The sequence below is a fragment of the Rhincodon typus genome, chromosome 35 (assembly GCF_021869965.1).
Source record: "Rhincodon typus isolate 14 chromosome 35, sRhiTyp1.1, whole genome shotgun sequence".
NCBI classification, from domain to species: domain Eukaryota; kingdom Metazoa; phylum Chordata; class Chondrichthyes; order Orectolobiformes; family Rhincodontidae; genus Rhincodon; species Rhincodon typus.
The window spans coordinates 1,592,618-1,604,115 of NC_063366.1; the positions used below are offsets into that span (position 1 = coordinate 1,592,618).

The window sequence follows — 11,498 nt, forward strand, 5'->3', positions numbered from 1 at the left end:
TTACAACGTATCAGGAAATGGATCAGTAACACAATCAATTAAGCAAGGTTATTCTTATCCAAAATATTGAAGAAAAACAACTCTTTTCACATTAGATAATGTTTCTTTCACAACAAGTTCATAACAGGATACATCTGTCCCAAACTTTGCATTTTTTGTCACAGTTTGATGATATCTGACACACATCCTTTCAAACCTCATGTGAACATTTGCATACTGCAACTTAAACTTGTACACAAACTATTACCAAGTATTTGTTATTAAGAATCAGGAAGGAAAAAAAAGACTTAAAACATACATATTCGAGTCTCATCGACAGGTCTACTCCCCACAACATCCTGCCATCAACACTAATCTTGCTCAGTGGCCAGTGCACAGACTCTGAACAGGAGCAGAAGAAATAAGAAGATTTAATCAAGGGTTTACAAAATTAAGAAGTGCCTTGATGGAGTCAATTGTTTTTCTCTATCTGAGGAGTCAGTGAAGGTAACAAATGATTTTAAGTAGTGACTAAGTGGGGAGAGAGATGAGGAGGAATTTTTGTCAAGTTGTTTGAACAGAGAGAGGAAGATGTAAATTAATTCTGATTTTTTAAAGGGGAAATGGGACCAATGTTTGATCCTGTGGCAGAGACCTGTTGTTCAGGTTGCAGGGTTAGCAGGATGAGTCTGTCAGGGAACTGGATTCTGCAACAGGTCAGAGACCTTGAATAGAACAAGAGGTTCCCAGAAGATTCATTTTTCAACATCACTGCAATACCAGAGAAACAAAGGATACAGACAAATTCACACTGAATAGTTAATACTGAAATTGGTCACTGGACAGCAGTTAGACAAGAGGATCGGGAGAAACCATATTTCTCTGAGCAAGGATGAGCCTGAGGGGCTGAATGGCTTAGCTGGGCTTTTCAATATACAAGGTTCTCTTGTTATTGGGAAGTGAAGCAATGAATAGTGAGCTGCTGCAGGAGAAAAGAAGGTAACTCGAGGAGGAAGAGAGAAGTTTCACTCTCTACCTGACCTGACTCTGGCCTGCTCAACACTGACAAAATTAAACCATTCCTTCCACAAAACAAACAAATCAATTAAGGCCCTGTGCATTAAATGAAACTGAATGATTCGACACCAGAGTTATTGACCGCACTACTTGGAGTTGTTGTCTTTTCCAGACTGGGTCACAAACCTGGGTTTTCCCCGAGTGAAAAATATGTCAAGTGAGAAATCAATGATGATATTCAGTCCAGTCTCTCCCCCAGTACCACAGGCCCATAGTTCATGCTGGTTTGGTGCATGTTCAGCCATAAAAATTCCAGAGTGTGACTTCATACCTCAGGTCAAAGAGGAAGATTCAGGGTGATTCCCCTGAATCAGTAGCTGTGAAAAGGAAACATATCTGTCACACAGACATTTTACAAACATGAGAATGTGACATACAGGGACTTACAGAGACAGCCAAAGAAACAGGCACACTGACATAAAAACACCCACATTCACAGAGACATACAGTAACAAAGAAAGAGACAGACAAACATACACAAAACACTTACAAACACATGGATCGAGGCAGACATAAATGCATAATTGAGACAGAAATGAAAACATCCATGGAGACTGGGAGAAATAATTCAACAGATACAAGGACAAACACAGGCACAAGTCTGTATTATTTTCTTACGGTTACGGTTTGCCAGATCGTAACCAGATTTCTTCTCTCCTCCTAAAAGAGACACAGACAAAAATATAACTTCAGTTGCAGTTCCCTTACACCGCACCGACACAAATTTACTCTGTACACAAGGGTGACATCATTTACACATAGCGCCCTCATCATTACCCACACAAATTCACAGTACACACACATGGGAACTTCCATTCCCAATTGGTCCCCAAACCACCTCGGGTAATGGCTCTCAACCATGGTAGTATTTCAAGCTGCTCCTACCTGTCAGTGACAGATCCGGTCCTGATGTCTTCCTTCTCCTCTTCCAGACAACCATACCAATGACAAGACCAATCAGAACAAGGACAGCAGCAACAATTCCAACAACCAAATGGTTATTTGTTCCCTGTAGAGACCTGGGAGATAGTTGAAATGCCTCAACTGTGGTGGTGGTGGTGGTGGTGGTGGTGGAGGAAGGGAGGGGAGGGGAGGGTAAACAATTGAGGAGGAGATCAATGATCAATGAATAATCACAGTCACTGCTCATTGAGAAACAGTTGTACCAAGGCTGAGTCTGCATCTTGAATACAATCTATGATGTGATCGGCCATCTAACTGGAGTATGATATTGGTTAGAAAGATGCACTGTGGCATGGATTACACTCTTGTGATTCACTTTAGGGAGGGAGATAATTAAATGAAGATTGATTTCTTTTCACAGACTTTACAATACTCATCATTCCAAACTCCATTCTAATCACTGACATGAGTGATGAATCACCAGAACAACCTCACAATTAATCCCCTTTCCGGTTGCACAATCAATTTATCCACTTCCCGGTCTCACAATCACTTTGTGAAAGTAATGGGAGTTCAAAGGTTTCTAGTGCAGCAAAGAAGTGATGCCATGATTATTCATAGATCCTGTTACAGCCTTGGAATGCTTGCTCTGTGGAATGAAGTGAGATAAGGGGTGCTGGTTTTGTGGGAAACCATTTAGGAAACACTGATTACAGTATCGAGGATAGGAATGGCTCTGGAAAAGGATACGTAAAAATTAGAAGGTTAAAAAGGGGGTTGGCCCAGGTGAATTTCTCAACATGAAGCAGTTAAAGAGCAGACGAGGAGGAGTAGGGTTGGTTACGGATGAAAAGTAGGGTTATCTTATTTAGTACATTATATATGCCCTCTGTCCACATGAGTGTTTAAAATCGAGCTTGACTAAAGATGATGCTATCAATGAAACACTAGAGTAGAAGGTTGTATGGGAATCAGATGGAATAAAGATAGATTGAGAAAAGGAACTGAGGTAAAAAGAATTGAAAGTCAAAAATGTCCTCCTGGCTGATGGGATGCATTTCAGGTTACTGAGGAAATGAAAGGTGAGGACTGCAGAGGCCCTGATCACCATCTTCTTATCTTTCTCATATGAGGGAGATGTCAGAAGGTTGGAAAATCACTAAGATTACACTCCAGGAGGACAGAGATAAACCTGGAAACTATTGACCAGTCACTATAACATCAACTGCTAAATAACTCAGACAATAGGAATAGGAAGTGACAATTCAGCCCATTTGTATCTGTTCCACCATTTGGTGAGATCACAGGTGATCTCTATCCGAACAACTTATTTCTTAATACTTTTAACAATCCAAAACTTTGTCAATATGAGATTTGAAATTAATTGAGTGAATTCTGCTTTGTTTTGTAGAAGAGAGCTCTACACTGCAAAGAGATGTTTTCAAGTGTCTCTCCTGGATGTGCAGACTCTGATTTGAAGGCTTTCTCCCTTTTCCTGCACTCCCCATCATGAAAAAGCAATCCGTTCCATCTACCTTACCAACTATTCCTTTCAGAATCCTAAAATGCTTGATAAAATCACCATGAACCGACTCCACTTCAGTGAAGACCAGACTGTATAAGTCAGCTCTCCTCATAATTAAACTCCTAAAATTGTGCAACATTTGAGTAAGTCTATGCTGAACTCCTTCCAATACTTTTCTATCTGTATCTTTCCGATGGAGCAATACCAAGAACTATATAAGAATTTAACCATACTTCAGATGTGACCCTAATTATAGCTAAACTATTAAATGAATGCATGGCACCTGTCTTCCCAAAGAAAGTAGATGATTTAGTGACAGTAAACTTGGAGACGGAAGTTATGGACAGGGTAGTGATTAGTGGAAAGATGTTTGAAAGTGGTTAGATTTATTATTTATTGGTTCCAGATGGAATGCGTCAGAGATTACTGAAAGAAGCTCCTATGTAAATGGCTGAAACTGGTCACATCTCTCGATCTTCGTTGGATACCGCTGAGAACCTGGAAGAGGGGAGATTCACTCCTGTTACAACATCATTCACGGAGAGAAGGATAAACCCAGGAAAGTACAGGGCAGACAGTCTAACAGCACTGGAAATCATCATCAGAGGCAAAATCAAGTTTCATTTGGAAAGGCATGGATTAAGGGAAGTTATGCCCGATTAACTTGGTGGAAATCTTTGAAGAAGTAGCAGGGAAGATTGATCAAGTTTGTGCAGCACATATTATCTCCATGGACTTGTTAAAAAATTCAACAAATTACCACAAAGGAGGTTTATTAAGGTGGTGCTGGCAAATGGAATTAAGGGATAAGAAATTAGCTTTGGAACAATGCAAAGATGGAGATGAATAAAGGTCTTTCAGGCTGAAAGGAGGGTTGCAATAATGTTCCCCAAGTGTCCCCAAGCTATGAGCATATTACTCTTTGCAAGTCTCATTACACATTTGTGGCTAAGAAGCCATATGTCCGTTAGAGTGCTGAAATAGCTGCAGCAAAGGGCAAAACAGTGCATAATTGACAGCTCTGTCTCTCTAAGCAATTTTATCAATTACATAATTTGTTTTGTATGAATAAACAGAGGTTTCAATACTAACAGTTTCTGCTTTCAACAGGTCTGAATCCTTGCCATTTTTTATTCAAGGTCCAGTGAAGGGAGTTTTTATAAATCAGTGATTGACTGCTTTATAAAACCTATACTAACACATATGGTTGCCACAGCGCTGGTCAGATACAGAGGTTATAGTAAATGAATGGGCCATAGTATTACCACAGATTTGCAGTGTGATATGTAGGGTCAGTGTGACAGTGGGGCACAGTTTAGAATTGGCAGCGTGAGAAACCTTTTAACCTCATGTTTCAAAGTTGACACTGAAACCCCAGTCCCTCAAACAAACACTGGCCCCATAGTCTCTGACACAGACACATTTATTCCCCCCCACAGTCCCTGTCAGACACTCACACACTATCTTCCGCAATCCTTGACACACACTGTTTCTCACAGTCACCCATATATACTCTATTCTCAGCGGTCACTATTGCTCTTACCCCACTGTCTGGTCTCCACTTCTTTGCTGCCGTGTTCATACTGACAGGAATAAGTGGCTCTGTAATCCAATTCGATTACTGCCCATCTCCTGAATTGGTAAGTGCCATTGTGGTTGGGCAGAATTCCAGTGGAGTATGTTTCCCCAATTGGTGTGCCATTTTTTAGGAGAATGACTTCAATATCTCGAGGGTAAAATCCTGTCACGAGACAGGACAGTTGGGCTGATTCAGTTGCTGATGTGATATCCACAGTAAGGAACATCTGAGGAGCAACTGAGAAAGTGAAACAGATCAGAATCAGGTCAGTGAGAGACAGGCATTGATAAATACCTCTTTAAACTGGAGTCTGACCCAGATCTGAAGGAATCATAAATACCCCTTTAATCTGGGGTTAGACCCTGACCCCAAGGAATTGTAAATACCCATATAATCTGGGGATTAGACCTTTTATCAAGAGATAACATAATGAATGTCATTCAATACTGATTGACAGGCTGTCATCTCAATCTCAGCTCCTACCAACTCCCAATTCTCAGTCCTGACGACACTCATTCTCACCCTCTACCTCACTTCCAATTAACTTCCCCACTCTCAATTGACCATCCTGAACTCCTAGTTGCACCTCAACCTCAGTTTCCCCTCACTCACAGTCACCCCAAACCCTCACCTTCATTCAGATGTAAGGGTTTAAGAAGGTGATGGTGTTGTGGTAATGTCAATGGACTAGCGATTCAGAACCCCAGGCCAATCTTCTTAGCAATAAATGCTTGCCAAGCCAGCAGTACCCACATTTCATAAAATAATTTTAAAAAAACTCCCTCACTCTTAGACACTCCCACTCTCAGTTCTCCACCATCTCCCCATCCCTCACTCACTCACTGGGTTTTAACCCTCTCTCTCCCTGCTGCAAGTATGTTTTCAGCCACTCCATGCAGGTTCTCTCCAGGTAAACCTTCCTCTGCAGATTCCTGGCCTTGTCCTGGTCCCACTTGTTCTTGGTAATCAGTCCCCAGGATACTGGAGTCACCCACACCATGTGCTCCTTGTCAAAGCTAATGTAGTCCTGGCCATCCCAGCCTTCCTGGTGAAATCCGTTGCTCTTCCCATCAGTCTGGAGCTCACAGCCGTGCATCACCTGGACTGTGCGGATCCCTGTTAATCAAACACGCATGCAGCCAATCAGCAATCGTTGCTGTGAGAATCCACCTACCCTGACCTGTCAGTCAGCAGGGAGGGCTTAGTGGAAGGATGTAACCTTCCTCAGTTCCTTCTACTCTTGAACAGTCTCCAAAGATTGAAAAGAAGGTAACATAACAATGCTGTTTGAAAAAGAGGCAGAATCCAGAGAGCTATAGCCTTATATCAGTCACAGGCAAAATACTGAAACCTGTTATTAGGATCACGGTAACAGGATAATAATCTGATTACAGAGTTAACATGGATTTATCACAGGGACATCATGTTTGACCAATCTATTTCAGCGTTTCAATGACATAATGAATATGATAAATAATGGGAGAGACAATGCCCTCTAGTTTTGACTCCCCTACCCTGGGGAAAAGACCTTGATGATTCACCCCATCCATTCGCCTTATGATTTTATAAACATCTATAATGTCACCCCTCAGCCTCTGTTAGTATATAGTATTTGAATTTCAGATCAGTTTTGATAAGGTGCTAGGTAAAAGGTTATTCCAGAAAATAAGGATTCATGGGATTCAGGACTGATTAATAGACAAAATGCAGAGAGTCAGGTTATATAGGTCATATTCAGATTGGCAAGCTGGAACTAGCAAGGACCCTGTAAGGATCAGTACCCAAGTCAGCCCTGAGGACATAGAGATAGCAAGAACTGCAGATGCTGGAGTCAGAGTCAACACAGTGTGGAGCTGGAGGAACATAGCAGGTCAGGCAACATCAGAGGAGCAGTTCTGATGAAAGGTCCCGACCCGAAACATCAACTCTCCTGCTCCTCTGATGCTGCCTGACCTGCTGTGTTCCTGCAGCTTCGCAGTGTGTTGAGCCTGAGAACATAATGTTGCTGAGGGATGTAGAAAAGATGGGGCAGGAAAGAAAAGAAAACGGCAGTCAGAATACAATGCATAAAAGCATTAAATTAGTAGAAAAACAGGAAAAGCAGCATTTTTTTGGAATGGTGAGGGAGTGAGGAATATTTACAATCAGAGGGATCTAGGTATTCCCTGTTTGTCGAATCACAGGATGGTTACAGCATAGAGGGGTCCATACTGTCATAGACATGGAGAGCAGGGAAACACACTGTACCAACCAAATACCCTAAATTAATCCAGTCCCTTTTGCCAGTATTGGCCCATATCCCTCTTAAACCCTTTCTATTCATGTACCCATTCAGATACCTTTTAAACGTTGGAAGTGTACCAGCCTGCACCATTTCCTCTGGCAGTTCATTCCATACACACCCCAACCTTTGTATGAAAACGTTTGCCCCTTAGATCCCTTTTAAATCTTTCCTCTCTCACCTTAAACCTATGCCCTCTAGTTTTGGATTCCCCTACCCTGGAAAAGACCTTGATGATTCACCCTATTTATTTACCTTATGATTTTATAAATCTCTATAAAGATCACCCCTCAGCTTCCGATGGTCCAGAGAAAATTGCCTCAGCTTATTTAGCCTCTCCCTTTAGCCCAAATCCTGCAGCTCTGGCAACATCCTTCTAAGTCTTTTCCGAACCCTTCCAAATTCTTTCCTATAGCAAGAAGACCAGACTTGAACGCAGTGTTCCCATACTGGCCTAACCATTGTCCTGTGCAGCCACATGACGTCCCAATTCCTATACTCAATGCACTGACCAATAAAGGCAAGTGTACCAAACACTTTCTTCACTACTCTGTCTACTTGCCACTCCAAGGAACTGTTAACCCGTGCCCCAAGGTCCCTTTGATTGGCAACACTCCCGAGGACCTTATCATTAAGCATACAAGTCCTGCCCTGATTTGCCCTACCAAAATGTAGCACCTCACATTTATCTAGATTAAACTCGTCAGCTGTTGTTTCTGTACCAGCCCTCTACAACAGTGACTCAACCAGACCCAATCCACCCACCATTTCAGAGATAAGATGGCAGGGAGTGAAACATAAATGAGTAAGGAAGGGGGAATGGAGAGACATGAAGGGTTGGAGAGAATAGAGAAATAGGGGCACTTAAGAGGCACAGAGGATGGAGGAATAGAAAGACACAGGAATGGGAGAAATAGAGAGACACAGAGGATGGGGGTAATAAAAAGACAGGGGGAGTGGGGATAACTGAGAAAAATGAGGAATAAGGGTGGAGAATGGGTAACAGACAAACACAAGGGGTCAGATAGAGGGGTAGTCTCACCTCCACTCTGGTTGGTGCGGTTTCAGGCTGTCTGAATATTGGTCAGCCCGATGTGCTCAGAGCTCCTCAGGACCTGAGCCTGCTGTTCCCAATACTCAGGGTCCTGACACTCTGCCATCCATTGTTGCAGAGGGATCAATTTGCGAAGATCACTGTCATAGTAATCTATCGGAATGTCATCGACATAACCAACAGCCAGAAACTTGGGGAGACCATGAATTGGGGTCATTGCAGTGTAGAAATACCGGAGGGAATGAGAGCCTGAAACAGGGAGAGAGGGAGACAATAGGACATGTACCTCAAACACATCACAGAGTTCCTTGTAAATAAAATCTGACATGAAAGACCAGAGTATAAATCCCAATGCAAAGCCCCCTGTAAATAAACCCTACAACACACAGTCTCCCGTAAGCAACCGTAACACACACAGCCCCCTGTAAATAAACCCTTGACACACAGTCCCTGTAAATAAACCCTCAACACACAGCTCCTTCTAAAATAAACCCAAAAACACAGAGGGCCCTGTAAATAAACCCAAAAACACAGAGGGCCCTATCATTTTTTTTCTTTATTCATTCATGGGATGAGGGTGTTGCTGCCCAGGCAGCATTTATTGCCCATCCCAAATCGCCCAGCAGGCAGTTCAGAGTCAACCACATTGCTGAGAGTCTGGAGTCACATGTAGGCCAGACCAGGTAAGGATGCAGTTTCCTTCCCTAAAGGACATTAGTGAACCAGGTGAGTTTTTCCGACAATTGACAACAGATTTATGGTCTGTTAATTACGGATATTTATTGAATTGACATTCCACCATCTGCCATTGCAGGATTCGAACCCAGGTCCCCAGAACATTATCTGGGTCTCTGGATTGATAGTCCACTGATAATATCACTAGGCCATCGCCTCCCCTTATAAATAAACCCCAAAACACAGAGCCCCCCGTAAATAAACCCTAAAAGGAAGAGGGCCCTGTAAATAAACCCTACAACGCAGAAGGCCCTATAAATAAACCCTAAAACTCAAAGGGCCCTGTAAATAAACCCTAAAATGCAGAGCCCCCAGTAAATGAATCCCAACACAGAGTCCCCTGTAAATAAACCCTAACACTGAGACACCGTAAATAAGACCTGACATTGCTCCATTTCCTACTTATTAAAGGATGTTTCTATTGTCCAAAGCTCTGGTTAGATTCCTCAGCAGAACTGCTTTCTGTGTTGGGCATTGCACCTTAATAAGGATAGACTAGTTGAAGTGTGCAGGTCAGAGAGACAGATACTAAGTTTTCGACTAAATAGCAGACACCTGGCTTGTATTCCAATGAAATTATTGAGGTGATGAGACTGTTTAAAGGATTTAATTGCAGATTCCGAAAGTGATAGTGTCAAAAATACAGGAATTGATTTTAAAATCATAGCTAAGCTGTTTCTCCAGCCTGACAATGAATGCCCTCCCTGACACCATTCCTCACTGAGGTTTAATATTCCAGTCCCAAACCTGGCACAGCGACCCTGTTTGAGTCAATTATCCACTAATCAAGAGTTAATACCCCAATAGCCAGTCCGACATGGAGAACCCTCTCTGACCACAGTACCAACCTGCATAGACAACTGCAGACAGAGAGACCAGCATTGTAAGACCAATCATCATAGCTTCCTTTAACAGAGTGTAATGAACAGTTTGTGAGGAATCTTTTCCAAGGAACTGTGTTTCCTGTTCAGTTCAGACCGAGTGATTCATATGCTCTGTGAGCTGCCTCCTGTGTTGTGTGAAAATGTAAGCTGAATGATACACAAGTATCTTTAAGGGCTGCTCCACAGACCAGGTCCTCTGCAGATACAGGAAACCACAAATGATATCAGTTGCAACTCGTGTGCTCAGGCAAAATCTAAACAGGGCTAAGTTTGGTGGAGAGACGAATGGACCAAGAAGGTTGGTCCCTGCGAGGTGGCAGCAGCTAGGAGGACTGCTTTAACAGAAGTGTAGATTAGGATCAGAATCTCTACAAGATCCCAGAGTATGTGCAGTTACCATTTTTCACATGAAGAACCTGAGACTAGGGGTGAAAGAGAGGGAGAAGCTGCTATTATGGAACCCAGGTTAAAATTTGTCTTCCCCACTCAATTCACTTTCAATCTAAAAGAGAAGGTGGGAGTGACTGTCTATCCACGAAGGGCTGGCCTGAGAATAGGTCGTAGAGCGGCTGAGCTGGGCTCTGGGATCTTCCTGCAGCTGAGTGAGTTTGGGCCTCAGGAAAGGCTGGGGAAGGGCTTCATTCCAGAGGGGACCCAGACTGAGAGATAACCGATCCACAAAGTGAGGAGTCTGAGCCCAAGGGGGAGGGAGAGAGAGAGCAGGGTGAATGGTGGAGGTGGTGGGGCTGTGAACTAGGGCATGGGTAAGGGAGAGCCAAAGGGGAGTGAGAGAAGAGCTATAGTTGGAAGGAGGTGATGTGGGCTGGACGAGGCCAATGGACGGTAATGGAAGGGCACGAAGGTTAAAGAAGGGAATGAGAGGACCTTTCTGAAGGAGAGTCACTGGACCCGAAACGTTAACTCCGCTTTCTCTACACTGATGGTGCCAGATACAGCTGCATTTTTCCAGTAATTCTCTGATTTCCAGCATCCGCAGTTGTTTGGTTTTTGTTTGAAGGAGGGGGAAAGCGTTAAAATAATCCAGTTTGTGTTGCCATTTACAGGGGCTCACACCGCCACGTGATAGCGACTCGGGCTACCGTGCATTCAAAATTCAAACTCCCGAACGCTGGACGATAACCGCCGCTACGCGGGACAAACCGACAACTCCCGTCAGGCACCGCGGACCATCTCTCACCTGATTCATAGCTGCCAAGCCCATATGCAGCATGGGTAATGTAGTTCGGAGCGGGATTTGGGGTGAATTGAGCTGAGTCCCTGTGGAGGTTTTAAACAACCTCAGTGAAGGGGGAGCTTTCTGGGTTTGGGGCTGTAATTCAGTTAATGTTTGAGGAGATGGGCTGTCCCTCACTCCATCAAACACAGGAAGGCACTTCGAAAATCTGAGTACAAAACTGGGGAAGAGGGGACGGAGAAACTCAGCAGGTCTGTCAGCGTCTGTGTAGAGAAAACAGTGTTAA

The 11,498-nt window shown here is 43.3% G+C and overlaps 1 pseudogene; it reads right to left on the reverse strand.

Moving 5' to 3' along the window:
* Positions 1–474: 474 nt before the first annotated feature.
* Positions 475–10,493, reverse strand: LOC109934666 (annotated as a pseudogene).
* Between the last annotated feature and the right edge of the window lie 1,005 nt (positions 10,494–11,498).